The sequence below is a fragment of the Mesoplodon mirus genome (assembly GCF_964341445.2).
Source record: "Mesoplodon mirus genome assembly, chromosome: 10".
Lineage (NCBI taxonomy): Eukaryota > Metazoa > Chordata > Mammalia > Artiodactyla > Ziphiidae > Mesoplodon > Mesoplodon mirus.
In genome coordinates, this window is record NC_138986.1 from 76,577,189 (window position 1) to 76,596,036 (window position 18,848).

General features: G+C 43.2%; 1 long non-coding RNA gene across 1 annotated transcript in view; it reads right to left on the minus strand.

The window, feature by feature from the left end:
- Positions 1 to 3,228: 3,228 nt before the first annotated feature.
- Positions 3,229 to 18,848, minus strand: part of LOC309811521 — a 147,770-nt gene continuing 132,150 nt past the window's right edge. Inside the window, exon 3 of the long non-coding RNA XR_016039682.1 lies at positions 3,229 to 3,321. This is a non-coding gene — a long non-coding RNA (uncharacterized lncRNA). The remainder of the gene's footprint in view (positions 3,322 to 18,848) is intronic.

The following is an 18,848-nucleotide window of genomic DNA, read 5'->3' on the forward strand; positions in this document are numbered from 1 at the left end:
CCTTACCCTGCCGGCCCGCCCTCCCCAGGTGTGCCTCTTTGAGGTCAATATAAACAGCGCTCCAGGCAGCAATAGCCCCTGAAGCTGTGCCTGACTCCATATTCTCTGCCCCGTCAGCAGTCTTGGGGCTGTGCTGGTGGGAGGGAGTGAGGGGCCACAGCTTTGTGGGTGGCCCGGTGTGAGTGGGGTTCTGCTGGCCATTCTGCAGGAGTTGCCAGGCTGCCGCCTGTAAAGAAGAGGTTGTGTCACGCATACCTTCCGCTGGAATTTCTCTCCGGACAGAGGAGAGGAAGGAAAAAAAGCAGTGGGGGCCGGGACAGGAGGGGTATCTCAGGCAGGGCAATGGAAAGCTTCTGGAAGAGCGCCCGGGGCCAGGACCACCCTGGCTGGCCTGCAGGCACCAAGTTGGCCTGCGTGCTGTCGCTGGTGTAGCTCCACGGTCCTTCCTCTAGGCTTTCAAGCCCTTGTACATATTCAGGTGTTTTACCTGGAAAGGGTGGGAACAGTTCAGCAGCAGCTGGCCTGGGGCTCAGCTCACCTTTACTCACAGATGCCTCGGCACGGTCCCCCAGCTTTGCAATGAGGACGCTCCTTGCATGGGGGGGTGGGTTGCTGGCTGTATGGGAGATGGTTCCCCACCTCTGACCAATTTCAGAATTTTTTACCACTGGAGCAAGTGCCCTGATAGGGTTTTCCTCTGTATAACTCGTGGGTTCAGGTTTTTTTTTTCTTTTATGTTTCAAGTTAGATTTTATTCCTCTTTTATGTATTTATAGATATAAGCATGGAAATAATTCATTCCTATAAATACATCTGTGTGACGGGAAGAACATTTTTCTGTTTTATTTTTAAATTTTATTTTTTAAAATTTTGAAATTTAATTTTATTTATTTTTTTTATACAGCACGTTTTTATTAGTTATGTATTTTATGCATATACATGTATACAGGTCAATCCCAAACTCCCAACTCATCCCACCACCACCACCCCATGGCTTCCCACACTTGGTGTCCATACGTTTGTTCTCTACCTCTGTGTCTCTATTTCTTCCCTGCAAACCAGTTCATCTGTACCATTTTTAGGCTCCACATATATGCGTTAATATACAATATTTGTTTTCCTCTTTCTGACTTACTTCATTCTGTATGACAGTCTCTCGATCCATCGATGTCTGTACAAATGACCCAGTTTCATTCCTTTTTATGGCCGAGTAATATTCCATTTTATATATGTACCACATCTTTATCCATTCATCTGTCTGTGGGCATTTACGTTGCTTCAATTACCTGGCTATTGTAAATAGTGCTGCAACGAACATTGAGGTGAATGTGCCTTTTTGAAATACGGTTTTCTCTGGTATATGCCCAGAAGTGGGATTGCTGGATCAGATGGTAATTCTATTTCTAGATTTTTTAAGGAAATTCCATACTGTTCTCCATAGTGACTGTATCAATTTACATTCCCACCAATAGTGGAAGAGGGCTCCTTTTGTCCACACCCTCCCCAGAATTGGTTGTTTGTAGATTTTCTGATGATGCCGATTCTAACAGGTGTGAGGTGATACCTCATTGTAGTTTTGATTTGCATTTCTCTGATAATTAGTGCTGTTGAGCAGCTTTTCATGTGCGTCTTGGCCATCTCTGTGTCTCCTTTGAGGAAACGTCTCTTTAGATCTTCTGCCCATTTTTTTTTTGGGTTGTTTGTTTTTTTAATATTAAGCTGCATGAGCTGTTTATATATATTGGAGATTAAACCTCTGTCCATTGATTCGTCTGCAACGATTTTCGCCCATTCTGAGGGATGCCTTTTTCCATTCCCGTGTTTTTTAACAAAAAAGGAAAGAAAGGAAAAGAAGCAGAACACTAATGTGCATAAAATATGCCTTTTGAAACGGTCATTTTGAAATATGGACGTCCTTTGAATTTTTTGGTCGATATGTGACCCCAGGATTTGTTTTCAGGCAGGTGTCATTTACAGGCCTGAAATGATTTTGAATATCAACTGACCATTAGCGTTGGGATTAAAGCTGCTGTTGTGTGAAACGGCCACAAGCTGGCAGCAGTTCACCCTTACCAAATCTGGTTACTAGGGCAAGAGAGCCTCAGTGGAAGTGGTGTTCTAGATTGGAGTTTAGAATGGAATGTGCCAGGAGAAAGCCCCTCACGTTTGTCTCACTACTTCTTGTTCGTGATTTTAATTTAATTTTTTATTTTTTATTACAGCAAGTTTGATTACAACGTTTGGCTTGTTGTAGGTGTGGAAGATGTGGTTCTTTTACACATATACAGATGTCTGTTCTTCCTGGGATCCTTTTCCCATGTACGTTATGACAGAATGTTGAGTAGTCCTCTCTTGGTATTCTGTAGGTCTTTGGTGATTATATATGTCACCTGTGTTTGTATATGTCTGTTAACCCCGATATCGTAATGAAACCAATCCTCACACCTTTCCTTTGGTGAACCATAAGTTTGTTTAATGAATCTGTGATTGCCCTTCTCCCTGGAAATATCTGCCCTGGTATCCATTTTTAGGTAACACCTATAAGTGATATGATAGGATATGTGTCTTTCACTTTCTGACTTACTACAAGTCACGTGATTACTTCTAGACTCATCTACGGTGCTGCAAATGGCATTGTGTCCTTTTTTCCCTTGGCTTCTCTTCTGCCTTAGCGGGGTCCATTTTCAACAATGTGTTTCCCTGAGGGTTGTGGATTAGCTGACCTGGGCAGCCTTACCCTGCCGGCCCGCCCTCCCCAGGTGTGCCTCTTTGAGGTCAATATAAACAGCGCTCCAGGCAGCAATAGCCCCTGAAGCTGTGCCTGACTCCATATTCTCTGCCCCATCAGCAGTCTCGGGGCTCTGCTGGTGGGAGGGAGTGAGGGGCCACAGCTTTGTGGGTGGCCCGGTGTGAGTGGTGCTCTGTTGGCCTTTCTGCAGGAGTTGCCAGGCTGCCGCCTGTAAAGAAGAGGTTGTGTCACCCATACCTTCCACTGGAATTTCTCTCTGGACAGAGGTGAGGAAGGAAAAAAGCAGTGGGGGCCGGGACAGGAGGGGTATCTCAGGCAGGGCAATGGAAAGCTTTTGGAAGAGCGCCCGGGGCCAGGACCACCCTGGCTGGCCTGCAGGCACCAAGTTGGCCTGCGTGCTGTCGCTGGTGTGGCACCACGGCCCTTCCTCTAGGCTTTAAAGCCCTTGTACATATTCAGGTGTTTTACCTGGAAAGGGTGGGAACAGTTCAGCAGCATCTGGCCTGGGGCTCAGCTCACGTTTACTCACAGATGCCTCGGCACGGTCCCCCAGCTTTGCAATGAGGACGCTCCTTGCGTGGGGGGTGGTTTGCTGGCTGTATGGGAGATGGTTCCCCACCTCTGACCAATTTCAGAATTGTTTACCACTGGAGCAAGTGCCCTGATAGGGTTTTCCTCTGTATAACTCGTGGGTTCAGGATTTTTTTTTCTTTTATGGTTCAAGTTAGATTTTATTCCTCTTTTATGTATTTATAGATATAAGCATGGAAATAATTCATTCCTATAAATACATCTGTGTGACGGGAAGAACTTTTTTCTGTTTTATGTTTAAATTTTATTTTTTAAAATTTTGAAATTTAATTTTATTTATTTTTTTTATACAGCACGTTATTATTAGTTATGTATTTTATGCATATACATGTACACAGGTCAATCCCAAACTCCCAACTCATCCCACCACCACCACCCCATGGCTTCCCACACATGGTGTCCATACGTTTGTTCTCTACCTCTGTGTCTCTATTTCTTCCCTGCAAACCAGTTCATCTGTACCATTTGTAGGCTCCACATATATGCATTAATATACAATATTTGTTTTCCTCTTTCTGACTTACTTCATTCTGTATGACAGTCTCTCGATCCATCGATGTCTCTACAAATAACCCAGTTTCATTCCTTTTTATGGCCGAGTAATATTCCATTTCATATATGTACCACATCTTTATCCATTCATCTGTCTGTGGGCATTTAGGTTGCTTCCATTACCTGGCTATTGTAAATAGTGCTGCAACGAACATTGTGGTGAATGTGCCTTTTTGATTTACGGTTTTCTCTGGGTATATGCCCAGAAGTGGCATTGCTGGATCAGATGGTAATTCTATTTCTAATTTTTTAAAGGAAACTCCATACTGTTCTCCATAGTGACTTTATTAATTTACATTCCCACCAATAGTGGAAGAGGGCTCCTTTTGTCCACACCCTCCCCAGAATTGGTTGTTTGTAGATTTTCTGATGATGCCGATTCTAACAGGTGTGAGGTGAAACCTCATTGTAGTTTTGATTTGCATTTCTCTGATAATTAGTGCTGTTGAGCAGCTTTTCATGTGCGTCTTGGCCATCTCTGTGTCTCCTTTGAAGAAACGTCTCTTTAGATCTTCGGCCCAATTTTTTTTGGGTTGTTTGTTTTTTTAATATTAAGCTGCATGAGCTGTTTATATATATTGGAGAATAAACCTCTGTCCATTGATTCGTCTGCAACGATTTTCACCCATTTTGAGGGATGCCTTTTTCCATTCCCGTGTTTTTTAACAAAAAAGGAAAGAAAGGAAAAGAAGCAGAACACTAATGTGCGTAAAATATGCCTTTTGAAATGGTCGTTTTGAAATATGGATGTCCTTTGAATTTTTTAGTCGATATGTGACCCCAGGATTTATTTTCAGGGCAGGTGTCTTTTACAGGCCTGCAATGATTTTGAATATCAACTGACCATTAGCGTTGGGATTAAAGCTGCTGTTGTGTGAAACGGCCACAAGGTGGCAGCTGTTCACCCTTACCAAATCTGGTTACTAGGGCAAGAGAGCCTCAGTGGAAGTGGTGTTCTAGATTGGAGTTTAGAATGGAATGTGCCAGGAGAAAGCCCCTCACGTTTGTCTCACTACTTCTTGCTCGTGTTTTTAATTTAATTTTTTATTTTTTATTACAGCAAGTTTGATTACAATGTTTGGCTTGTTGTAGGTGTGGAAGATGTGGTTCTTTTACACATATACACATGTCTGTTCTTCCTGGGATCCTTTTCCCATGTACGTTATGACAGAATGTTGAGTAGTCCTCTCTTGGTATTCTGTAGGTCTTTGGTGATTATATATGTCACCTGTGTTTGTATATGTCTGTTAACCCCAATATCGTAATGAAACCAATCCTCACACCTTTCCATTGGTGAACCATAAGTTTGTTTAATGAATCTGTGATTGCCCTTCTCCGTGGAAATATCTGCCCTGGTATCCATTTTTAGGTAACACCTATAAGTGATATGATAGGATATGTGTCTTTCACTTTCTGACTTACTACAAGTCACGTGATTACTTCTAGACTCATCTACGGTGCTGCAAATGGCATTGTGTCCTTTTTTCCCTTGGCTTCTCTTCTGCCTTAGCGGGGTCCATTTTCAACAATGTGATTCCCTGAGGGTTGTGGATTAGCTGACCTGGGCAGCCTTACCCTGCCGGCCCGCCCTCCCCAGGTGTGCCTCTTTGAGGTCAATATAAACAGCGCTCCAGGCAGCAATAGCCCCTGAAGCTGTGCCTGACTCCATATTCTCTGCCCCGTCAGCAGTCTCGGGGCTGTGCTGGTGGGAGGGAGTGAGGGGCCACAGCTTTGTGGGTGGCCCGGTGTGAGTGGGGTTCTGCTGGCCTTTCTGCAGGAGTTGCCAGGCTGCCGCCTGTAAAGAAGAGGTTGTGTCACACATACCTTCCGCTGGAATTTCTCTCCGGACAGAGGTGAGGAAGGAAAAAAGCAGTGGGGGCCGGGACAGGAGGGGTATCTCAGGCAGGGCAATGGAAAGCTTTTGGAAGAGCGCCCGGGCCCAGGACCACCCTGGCTGGCCTGCAGGCACCAAGTTGGCCTGCGTGCTGTCGCTGGTGTGGCACCACGGCCCTTCCTCTAGGCTTTAAAGCCCTTGTACATATTCAGGTGTTTTACCTGGAAAGGGTGGGAACAGTTCAGCAGCAGCTGGCCTGGGGCTCAGCTCACGTTTACTCACAGATGCCTCGGCACGGTCCCCCAGCTTTGCAATGAGGACGCTCCTTGCGTGGGGGGTGGGTTGCTGGCTGTATGGGAGATGGTTCCCCACCTCTGACCAATTTCAGAATTGTTTACCACTGGAGCAAGTGCCCTGATAGGGTTTTCCTCTGTATAACTCGTGGGTTCATGTTTTTTTTTCTTTTATGGTTCAAGTTAGATTTATTCCTCTTTTATGTATTTATAGATAGAAGCATGGAAATAATTCATTCCTATAAATACATCTGTGTGACGGGAAGAACTTTTTTCTGTTTTATTTTTAAATTTTATTTTTGAAAATTATGAAATTTAATTTTATTTATTTTTTTACACAGCACGTTATTATTAGTTATGTATTTTATGCTTATACATGTATACAGGTCAATCCCAAACTCCCAACTCATCCCACCACCACCACCCCATGGCTTCCCACACTTGGTGTCCATACGTTTGTTCTCTACCTCTGTGTCTCTATTTCTTCCCTGCAAACCAGTTCATCTGTACCATTTGTAGGCTCCACATATATGCATTAATATACAATATTTGTTTTCCTCTTTCTGACTTACTTCATTCTGTATGACAGTCTCTCGATCCATCGATGTCTCTACAAATGACCCAGTTTCATTCCTTTTTATGGCCGAGTAATATTCCATTTCATATATGTACCACATCTTTATCCATTCATCTGTCTGTGGGCATTTAGGTTGCTTCCATTACCTGGCTATTGTAAATAGTGCTGCAACGAACATTGTGGTGAATGTGCCTTTTTGATTTACGGTTTTCTCTGGGTATATGCCCAGAAGTGGGATTGCTGGATCAGATGGTAATTCTATTTCTAGTTTTTTTAAGGAAACTCCATACTGTTCTCCATAGTGACTGTATCAATTTACATTCCCACCAATAGTGGAAGAGGGCTCCTTTTGTCCACACCCTCCCCAGAATTGGTTGTTTGTAGATTTTCTGATGATGCCGATTCTAACAGCTGTGAGGTGAAACCTCATTGTAGTTTTGATTTGCATTTCTCTGATAATTAGTGCTGTTGAGCAGCTTTTAATGTGCGTCTTGGCCATCTCTGTGTCTCCTTTGAAGAAACGTCTCTTTAGATCTTCTGCCCAATTTTTTTTTGGGATGTTTGTTTTTTTTAATATTAAGCTGCATGAGCTGTTTATATATATTGGAGATTAAACCTCTGTCCATTGATTCGTCTGCAACGATTTTCACCCATTCTGAGGGATGCCTTTTTCCATTCCCGTTTTTTTTAACAAAAAAGGAAAGAAAGGAAAAGAAGCAGAACACTAATGTGCGTAAAATATGCCTTTTGAAACGGTCGTTTTGAAATATGGACGTCCTTTGAATTTTTTGGTCGATATGTGACCCCAGGATTCTTTTCAGGGCAGGTGTCATTTACAGGCCTGCAATGATTTTGAATATCAACTGACCATTAGCGTTGGGATTAAAGCTGCTGTTGTGTGATACGGCCACAAGGTGGCAGCAGTTCACCCTTACCAAATCTGGTTACTAGGGCAAGAGAGCCTCAGTGGAAGTGGTGTTCTAGATTGGAGTTTAGAATGGAATGTGCCAGGAGAAAGCCCCTCACGTTTGTCTCACTACTTCTTGTTCGTGTTTTTAATTTATTTTTTTATTTTTTATTACAGCAATTTTGATTACAACGTTTGGCTTGTTGTAGGTTTGGAAGATGTGGTTCTTTTACACATATACAGAAGTCTGTTCTTCCTGGGATCCTTTTCCCATGTACGTTATGACAGAATGTTGAGTAGTCCTCTCTTGGTATTCTGTAGGTCTTTGGTGATTATATATGTCACCTGTGTTTGTAGATGTCTGTTAACCCCGATATCGTAATGAAACCAATCCTCACACCTTTCCATTGGTGAACCATAAGTTTGTTTAATGAATCTGTGATTGCCCTTCTCCGTGGAAATATCTGCCCTGGTATCCATTTTTAGGTAACACCTATAAGTGATATGATAGGATATGTGTCTTTCACTTTCTGACTTACTACAAGTCACGTGATTACTTCTAGACTCATCTACGGTGCTGCAAATGGCATTGTGTCCTTTTTTCCCTTGGCTTCTCTTCTGCCTTAGCGGGGTCCATTTTCAACAATGTGATTCCCTGAGGGTTGTGGATTAGCTGACCTGGGCAGCCTTACCCTGCCGGCCCGCCCTCCCCAGGTGTGCCTCATTGAGGTCAATATAAACAGCGCTCAAGGCAGCAATAGCCCCTGAAGCTGTGCCTGACTCCATATTCTCTGCCCCGTCAGCAGTCTCGGGGCTGTGCTGGTGGGAGGGAGTGAGGGGCCACAGCTTTGTGGGTGCCCCGGTGTGAGTGGGGTTCTGCTGGCCTTTCTGCAGCAGTTGCCAGGCTGCCACCTCTAAAGAAGAGCATGTGTCACCCATACCTTCTGCTGGAATTTCTTTCCGGACAGAGGTGAGGAAGGAAAAAAGCAGTGGGGGCCCGGACAGGAGGGGTATCTCAGGCAGGGCAATGGAAAGCTTCTGGAAGAGCGCCCGGGGCCAGGACCACCCTCGCTGGCCTGCAGGCACCAAGTTGGCCTGCGTGCTGTCGCTGGTGTGGCTCCACGTTCCTTCCTCTAGGCTTTCAAGCCCTTGTACATATTCATGTGTTTTACCTGGAAAGGGTGGGAACAGTTCAGCAGCAGCTGGCCTGGGGCTCAGCTCACGTTTACTCACAGATGCCTCGGCACGGTCCCCCAGCTTTGCAATGAGGACGCTCCTTGCGTGGGGGTTGGTTGCTGGCTGTATGGGAGATGGTTCCCCACCTCTGACCAATTTCAGAATTGTTTACCACTGGAGCAAGTGCCCTGATAGGGTTTTCCTCTGTATAACTCGTGGGTTCAGGGTTTTTTTTTCTTTTATGGTTCAAGTTAGATTTTATTCCTCTTTTATGTATTTATAGATAGAAGCATGGAAATAATTCATTCCTATAAATACATCTGTGTGACGGGAAGAACTTTTTTATGTTTTATGTTTAAATTTTATTTTTTAAAATATTGAAATTTAATTTTATTTATTTTTTTATACAGCACGTTATTATTAGTTATGTATTTTATGCATATACATGTACACAGGTCAATCCCAAACTCCCAACTCATCCCACCACCACCACCCCATGGCTTCCCACACATGGTGTCCATACGTTTGATCTCTACCTCTGTGTCTCTATTTCTTCCCTGCAAACCAGTTCATCTGTACCATTTGTAGGCTCCACATATATGCATTAATATACAATATTTGTTTTCCTCTTTCTGACTTACTTCATTCTGTATGACAGTCTCTCGATCCATCGATGTCTCTACAAATGACCCAGTTTCATTCCTTTTTATGGCCGAGTAATATTCCATTTCATATATGTACCACATCTTTATCCATTCATCTGTCTGTGGGCATTTAGGTTGCTTCCATTACCTGGCTATTGTAAATAGTGCTGCAACGAACATTGTGGTGAATGTGCCTTTTTGATTTACGGTTTTCTCTGGGTATATGCCCAGAAGTGGGATTGCTGGATCAGATGGTAATTCTATTTCTAATTTTTTAAAGGAAACTCCATACTGTTCTCCATAGTGACTGTATCAATTTACATTCCCACCAATAGTGGAAGAGGGCTCCTTTTGTCCACACCCTCCCCAGAATTGGTTGTTTGTAGATTTTCTGATGATGCCGATTCTAACAGGTGTGAGGTGAAACCTCATTGTAGTTTTGATTTGCATTTCTCTGATAATTAGTGCTGTTGAGCAGCTTCTCATGTGCGTCTTTGCCATCTCTGTGTCTCCTTTGAAGAAACGTCTCTTTAGATCTTCTGCCCATTTTTTTTTTGGGTTGTTTGTTTTTTTAATATTAAGCTGCATGAGCTGTTTATATATATTGGAGATTAAACCTCTGTCCATTGATTCGTCTGCAACGATTTTCGCCCATTCTGAGGGATGCCTTTTTCCATTCCCGTGTTTTTTAACAAAAAAGGAAAGAAAGGAAAAGAAGCAGAACACTAATGTGCGTAAAATATGCCTTTTGAAACGGTCGTTTTGAAATATGGACGTCCTTTGAATTTTTTGGTCGATATGTGACCCCAGGATTTGTTTTCAGGGCAGGTGTCATTTACAGGCCTGCAATGATTTTGAATATCAACTGACCATTAGCGGTGGGATTAAAGCTGCTGTTGTGTGAAACGGCCACAAGGTGGCAGCAGTTCTCCCTTACCAAATCTGGTTACTAGGGCAAGAGAGCCTCAGTGGAAGTGATGTTCTAGATTGGAATTTAGAATGGAATGTGCCAGGAGAAAGCCCCTCACGTTTGTCTCACTACTTCTTGTTCGTGTTTTTAATATAATTTTTTATTTTTTATTACAGCAAGTTTGATTACAATGTTTGGCTTGTTGTAGGTGTGGAAGATGTGGTTCTTTTACACATATACAGATGACTGTTCTTCCTGGGATCCTTTTCCCATGTACGTTATGACAGAATGTTGAGTAGTCCTCTCTTGGTATTCTGTAGGTCTTTGGTGATTATATATGTCACCTGTGTTTGTATATGTCTGTTAACCGTGATATCGTAATGAAACCAATCCTCACACCTTTCCATTGGTGAACCATAAGTTTGTTTAATGAATCTGTGATTGTCCTTCTCCGTGGAAATATCTGCCCTGGTATCCATTTTTAGGTAACACCTATAAGTGATATGATATGATATGTGTCTTTCACTTTCTGACTTACTACAAGTCACGTGATTACTTCTTGACACATCTACGGTGCTGCAAATGGCATTGTGTCCTTTTTTCCCTTGTCTTCTCTTCTGCCTTAGCAGGGTCCATTTTCAACAATGTGATTCCCTGAGGGTTGTGGATTAGCTGACCTGGGCAGCCTTACCCTGCCGGCCCGCCCTACCCAGGTGTGCCTCATTGAGGTCAATATAAACAGAGCTCCAGTCAGCATTAGCCCCTGAAGCTGTGCCTGACTCCATATTCTCTGCCCCGTCAGCAGTCTCGGGGCTGTGCTGGTGGGAGGGAGTGAGGGGCCACAGCTTTGTGGGTGGCCCGGTGTGAGTGGGGTTCTGCTGGCCTTTCTTCAGGAGTTGCCAGGCTGCCGCCTGTAAAGAAGAGGTTGTGTCACCCATACCTTCCGCTGGAATTTCTCTCCGGACAGAGGTGAGGAAGGAAAAAACCAGTGGGTGCCGGGACAGGAGGGCTATCTCAGGCAGGGCAATGGAAAGCTTCTGGAAGAGCGCCCGGGGCCAGGACCACCCTGGCTGGCCTGCAGGCACCAAGTTGTCCTGCGTGCTGTCGCTGGTGTGGCTCCACGGTCCTTCCTCTAGGCTTTCAAGCCCTTGTACATATTCAGGTGTTTTACCTGGAAAGGGTGGGAAAAGTTCAGCAGCAGCTGGCCTATGGCTCAGCTCACGTTTACTCACAGATGCCTCGGCACGGTCCCCCAGATTTGCAATGAGGACGCTCCTTGCGTGGGGGGTGTGTTGCTGGCTGTATGGGAGATAGTTCCCCAACTCTGACCATTTCAGAATTGTTTACCGCTGGAGCAAGTGCCGTGATAGGGTTTTCCTCTGTATAACTCGTGGGTTCACTTTTTTTTTCTTTTATGGTTCAAGTTAGATTTTATTCCTCTTTTATGTATTTATAAATATAAGCATGGAAATAATTGATTCCTATAAATACTTCTGTGTGACGGGAAGAATTTTTTCTGTTTTATTTTTAAATTTTATTTTTTAATATTTTGAAATTTAATTTTATTTATGTTTTTATACTGCACGTTATTATTAGTTATGTATTTTATGCATATACATGTATACAGGTCAATCCCCATCTCCCAACTCATCCCACCACCACCACCCCATGGCTTCCCACACTTGGTGCCCATACGTGTATTCTCTACCTCTGTGTCTCTATTTCTTCCCTGCAAACCAGTTCATCTGTACCATTTGTAGGCTCCACATATATGCATTAATATACAATATTTGTTTTCCTCTTTCTGACTTACTTCATTCTGTATGACAGTCTCTCGATCCATCATTGTCTCTACAAATGACCCAGTTTCATTCCTTTTTATCACCGAGTAATATTCCATTTTATATATGTACCACATCTTTATCCATTCATCTGTCTGTGGGCATTTAGGTTGCTTCCAATACCTGGCTATTGTAAATAGTGCTGCAACGAACATTGTGGTGAATGTGCCTTTGTGAAATACGGTTTTCTCTGGGTATATGCCCAGAAGTGGCATTGCTGGATCAGATGGTAATTCTATTTCTAGTTTTTTTAAGGAAACTCCATACTGTTCTCCATAGTGACTGTATCAATTTACATTCCCACCAATAGTGGAAGAGGGCTCCTTTTGTCCACACCCTCCCCAGAATTGGTTGTTTGTAGATTTTCTGATGATGCCGATTCTAACAGGTTTGAGGTGAAACCTCATTGTAGTTTTGATTTGCATTTCTCTGATAATTAGTGCTGTTGAGCAGCTTTTCATGTGCGTCTTGGCCATCTCTGTGTCTCCTTTGAAGAAACGTCTCTTTAGATCTTCTGCCCATTTTTTTTTTGGGTTGTTTGTTTTTTTAATATTAAGCTGCATGAGCTGTTTATATATATTGGAGATTAAACCTCTGTCCATTGATTCGTCTGCAACGATTTTCGCCCATTCTGAGGGATGCCTTTTTCCATTCCCGTGTTTTTTAACAAAAAAGGAAAGAAAGGAAAAGAAGCAGAACACTAATGTGCGTAAAATATTCCTTTTGAAACGGTCGTTTTGAAATAGGGACGTCCTTTGAATTTTTTGGTCGATATGTGACCCCAGGATTTGTTTTCAGGGCAGGTGTCATTTACAGGCCTGCAATGATTTTGAATATCAACTGACCATTAGCGTTGGGATTAAAGCTGCTGTTGTGTGAAACGGCCACAAGGTGGCAGCAGTTCACCCTTGCCAAATCTGGTTACTAGGGCAAGAGAGCCTCAGTGGAAGTGGTGTTCTAGATTGGAGTTTAGAATGGAATGTGCCAGGAGAAAGCCCTTCACGTTTGTCTCACTATTTCTTGTTCGTGTTTTTAATTTAATTTTTTATTTTTTATTACAGCAAGTTTGATTACAATGTTTGGCTTGCTGTAGGTGTGGAAGATGTGGTTCTTTTACACATATACAGATGTCTGTTCTTCCTGGGATCCTTTTCCCATGTACGTTATGACAGAATGTTGAGTAGTCCTCTCTTGGTATTCTATAGGTCTTTGGTGATTATATATGTCACCCGTGATTGTATATGTCTGTTAATCCCGATATCGTAATGAAACCAATCCTCACACCTTTCCATTGGTGAACCATAAGTTTGTTTAATGAATCTGTGATTGCCCTTCTCCGTGGAAATATCTGCCCTGGTATCCATTTTTAGGTAACACCTATAAGTGATATGATATGATATGTGTCTTTCACTTTCTGACTTACTACAAGTCACGTGATTACTTCTAGACTCATCTACGTTGCTGTAAATGGCATTGTGTCCTTTTTTCCCTTGGCTTCTCTTCTGCCTTAGCGGGGTCCATTTTCAACAATGTGATTCCCTGAGGGTTGTGGATTAGCTGACCTGGGCAGCCTTACCCTGCCGGCCCGCCCTCCCCAGGTGTGCCTCGTTGAGGTCAATATAAACAGCGCTCCAGGCAGCAATAGCCCCTGAAGCTGTTCCTGACTCCATATTCTCTGCCCCGTCAGCAGTCTCGGGGCTGTGCTGGTGGGAGGGAGTGAGGGGCCACAGCTTTGTGGGTGGCCCGGTGTGAGTGGGGTTCTGCTGGCCTTTCTGCAGGAGTTGCCAGGCTGCCTCCTGTAAAGAAGAGGTTGTGTCACACATACCTTCCGCTGGAATTTCTCTCCGGACAGAGGTGAGGAAGGAAAAAAAGCAGTGGGGGCCGGGACAGGAGGGGTATCTCAGGCAGGGCAATGGAAAGCTTCTGGAAGAGCGCCCGGGGCCAGGACCACCCTGGCTGGCCTGCAGGCACCAAGTTGTCCTGCGTGCTGTCGCTGGTGTGGCTCCACGGTCCTTCCTCTAGGCTTTCAAGCCCTTGTACATATTCAGGTGTTTTACCTGGAAAGGGTGGGAACAGTTCAGCAGCAGCTGGCCTGGGGCTCAGCTCACCTTTACTCACAGATGCCTCGGCACGGTCCCCCAGCTTTGCAATGAGGACGCTCCTTGCATGGGGGGTGGGTTGCTGGCTGTATGGGAGATGATTCCCCACCTCTGACCTATTTCAGAATTGTTTACCACTGGAGCAAGTGCCCTGATAGGGTTTTCCTCTGTATAACACGTGGGTTCAGGATTTTTTTTTCTTTTATGGTTCAAGTTAGATTTTATTCCTGTTTTATGTATTTATAGATAGAAGCATGGAAATAATTCATTCCTATAAATACATTTGTGTGACGGGAAGAACTTTTTTCTGTTTTATTTTTAAATTTTATTTTTTAAAATTTTGAAATTTAATTTTATTTATTTTTTTTATACAGCACGTTATTATTAGTTATGTATTTTATGCATATACATGTATACAGGTCAATCCCAAACTCCCAACTCATCCCACCACCACCACCCCATGGCTTCCCACCCTTGGTGTCCATACGTTTGTTCTCTACCTCTGTGTCTCTATTTCTTCCCTGCAAACCAGTTCATCTGTACCATTTGTAGGCTCCACATATATGCATTAATATACAATATTTGTTTTCCTCTTTCTGACTTACTTCATTCTGTATGACAGTCTCTCGATCCATCGATGTCTCTACAAATGACCCAGTTTCATTCCTTTTTATGGCCGAGAAATATTCCATTTCATATATGTACCACATCTTTATCCATTCATCTGTCTGTGGGCATTTAGGTTGCTTCCATTACCTGGCTATTGTAAATAGTGCTGCAACGAACATTGTGGTGAATGTGCCTTTTTGATTTACGGTTTTCTCTGGGTATATGCCCAGAAGTGGGATTGCTGGATCAGATGGTAATTCTATTTCTATATTTTTTAAGGAAACTCCATAGTGTTCTCCATAGTGACTGTATCAATTTACTTTCCCACCAATAGTGGAAGAGGGCTCCTTTTGTCCACACCCTCCCCAGAATTGGTTGTTTGTAGATTTTCTGATGATGCCGATTCTAACAGTGTGAGGTGAAACCTCATTGTAGTTTTGATTTGCATTTCTCTGATAATTAGTGCTGTTGAGCAGCTTTTCATGTGCGTCTTGGCCATCTCTGTGTCTCCTTTGAAGAAACGTCTCTTTAGATCTTCTGCCCATTTTTTTTGGGATGTTTGTTTTTTTAATATTAAGCTGCATGAGCTGTTTATATATATTGGAGATTAAACCTCTGTCCATTGATTCGTCTGCAACGATTTTCGCCCATTCTGAGGGATGCCTTTTTCCATTCCCGTTTTTTTAACAAAAAAGGAAAGAAAGGAAAAGAAGCAGAACACTAATGTGCGTAAAATATGCCTTTTGAAACGGTCGTTTTGAAATATGGACGTCCTTTGAATTTTTTGGTCGATATGTGACCCCAGGATTTGTTTTCAGGGCAGGTGTCATTTACAGGCCTGCAATGATTTTGAATATCAACTGACCATTAGCGTTGGGATTAAAGCTGCTGTTGTGTGAAACGGCCACAAGGTGGCAGCAGTTCACCCTTACCAAATCTGGTTACTAGGGCAAGAGAGCCTCAGTGGAAGTGGTGTTCTAGATTGGAGTTTAGAAGGGAATGTGCCAGGAGAAAGCCCCTCACGTTTGTCTCACTATTTCTTGTTCGTGTTTTTAATTTATCTTTTTTATTTTTTATTACAGCAAGTTTGATTACAACGTTTGGCTTGTTGTAGGTGTGGAAGATGTGGTTCTTTTACACATATACAGATGTCTGTTCTTCCTGGGATCCTTTTCCCATGTACGTTATGACAGAATGTTGAGTAGTCCTCTCTTGGTATTCTGTAGGTCTTTGGTGATTATATATGTCACCTGTGTTTGTAGATGTCTGTGAACCCCGATATCGTAATGAAACCAATCCTCACACCTTTCCTTTGGTGAACCATAAGTTTGTTTAATGAATCTGTGAATGCCCTTCTCCGTGGAAATATCTGCCCTGGTATCCATTTTTAGGTAACACCTATAAGTGATATGATATGATATGTGTCTTTCACTTTCTGACTTACTACAAGTCACGTGATTACTTCTAGACTCATCTACGGTGCTGCAAATGGCATTGTGTCCTTTTTTCCCTTGGCTTCTCTTCTGCCTTAGCGGGGTCCATTTTCAACAATGTGATTCCCTGAGGGTTGTGGATTAGCTGACCTGGGCAGCCTTACCCTGCCGGCCCGCCCTCCCCAGGTGTGCCTCGTTGAGGTCAATATAAACAGCGCTCCAGGCAGCAATAGCCCCTGAAGCTGTGCCTGACTCCATATTCTCTGCCCCATCAGCAGTCTCGGGGCTGTGCTGGTGGGAGGGAGTGAGGGGCCACAGCTTTGTGGGTGGCCCGGTGTGAGTGGGGTTCTGCTGGCCTTTCTGCAGGAGTTGCCAGGCTGCCGCCTGTAAAGAAGAGGTTGTGTCACCCATACCTTCCGCTGGAATTTCTCTCCGGACAGAGGTGAGGAAGAAAAAAAGCAGTGGGGTCCGGGACAGGAGGGGTATCTCAGGCAGGGCAATGGAAAGCTTCTGGAAGAGCGCCCGGGGCCAGGACCACCCTGGCTGGCCTGCAGGCACCAAGTTGGCCTGCGTGCTGTCGCTGGTGTGGCTCCACGGTCCTTCCTCTAGGCTTTCAAGCCCTTGTACATATTCAGGTGTTTTACCTGGAAAGGGTGGGAACAGTTCAGCAGCAGCTGGCCTGGGGCTCAGCTCACGTTTATTCACAGATGCCTCGGCATGGTCCCCCAGCTTTGCAATGAGGACGCTCCTTGCGTGGGGGGTGCGTTGATGGCTGTATGGGAGATGGTTCCCCACCTCTGACCAATTTCAGAATTGTTTACCACTGGAGCAAGTGCCCTGATAGGGTTTTCTTCTGTATAACTCGTGGGTTCAGGTTTTTTTTTCTTTTATGGTTCAAGTTAGATTTTATTCCTCTTTTATGTATTTATAGATAGAAGCATGGAAATAATTCATTCCTATAAATACATCTGTGTGACGGGAAGAACTTTTTTCTGTTTTATTTTTAAATTTTATTTTTTAAAATTTTGAAATTTAATTTTATTTATTTTTTTATACAGCACGTTATTATTAGTTATGTATTTTATGCATATACATGTACACAGGTCAATCCCAAACTCCCAACTCATCCCACCACCACCACCCCATGGCTTCCCACCCTTGGTGTCCATACGTTTGTTCTCTACCTCTGTTTCTCTATTTCTTCCCTGCAATCTAGTTCATCTGTACCATTTGTAGGCTCCACATATATGCATTAATATACAATATTTGTTTTCCTCTTTCTGACTTACTTCATTCTGTATGACAGTCTCTCGATCCATCGATGTCTCTACAAATGACCCAGTTTCATTCTTTTTATGGCCGAGTAATATTCCATTTCATATATGTACCACATCTTTATCCATTCATCTGTCTGTGGGCATTTAGGTTGCTTCCATTACCTGGCTATTGTAAATAGTGCTGCAACGAACATTGTGGTGAATGTGCCTTTTTGATTTACGGTTTTCTCTGGGTATATGCCCAGAAGTGGGATTGCTGGATCAGATGGTAATTCTATTTCTAGTTTTTTTAAGGAAACTCCATACTGTTCTCCATAGTGACTGTATCAATTTACATTCCCACCAATAGTGGAAGAGGGCTCCTTTTGTCCACACCCTCCCCAGAATTGGTTGTTTGTAGATTTTCTGATGATGCCGATTCTAACAGGTGTGAGGTGAAACCTCATTGTAGATTTGATTGGCATTTCTCTGATAATTAGTGCTGTTGAGCAGCTTCTCATGTGCGTCTTTGCCATCTCTGTGTCTCCTTTGAAGAAACGTCTCTTTAGATCTTCTGCCCATTTTTTTTTTGGGTTGTTTGTTTTTTTAATATTAAGCTGCATGAGCTGTTTATATATATTGGAGATTAAACCTCTGTCCATTGATTCGTCTGCAACGATTTTCGCCCATTCTGAGGGATGCCTTTTTCCATTCCCGTGTTTTTTAACAAAAAAGGAAAGAAAGGAAAAGAAGCAGAACACTAATGTGCGTAAAATATGCCTTTTGAAACTGTCGTTTTGAAATATGGACGTCCTTTGAATTTTTTGGTCGATATGTGACCCCAGGATTTGTTTTCAGGGCAGGTGTCATTTACAGGCCTGCAATGATTTTGAATATCAACTGACCATTAGCGGTGGGATTAAAGCTGCTGTTGTGTGAAACGGCCACAAGGTGGCAGCAGTTCTCCCTTACCAAATCTGGTTACTAGGGCAAGAGAGCCTCAGTGGAAGTGATGTTCTAGATTGGAATTTAGAATGGAATGTGCCAGGAGAAAGCCCCTCACGTTTGTCTCACTACTTCTTGTTCGTGTTTTTAATATAATTTTTTATTTTTTATTACAGCAAGTTTGATTACAATGTTTGGCTTGTTGTAGGTGTGGAAGATGTGGTTCTTTTACACATATACAGATGACTGTTCTTCCTGGGATCCTTTTCCCATGTACGTTATGACAGAATGTTGAGTAGTCCTCTCTTGGTATTTTGTAGGTCTTTGGTGATTATATATGTCACCTGTGTTTGTATATGTCTGTTAACCGTGATATCGTAATGAAACCAATCCTCACACCTTTCCATTGGTGAACCATAAGTTTGTTTAATG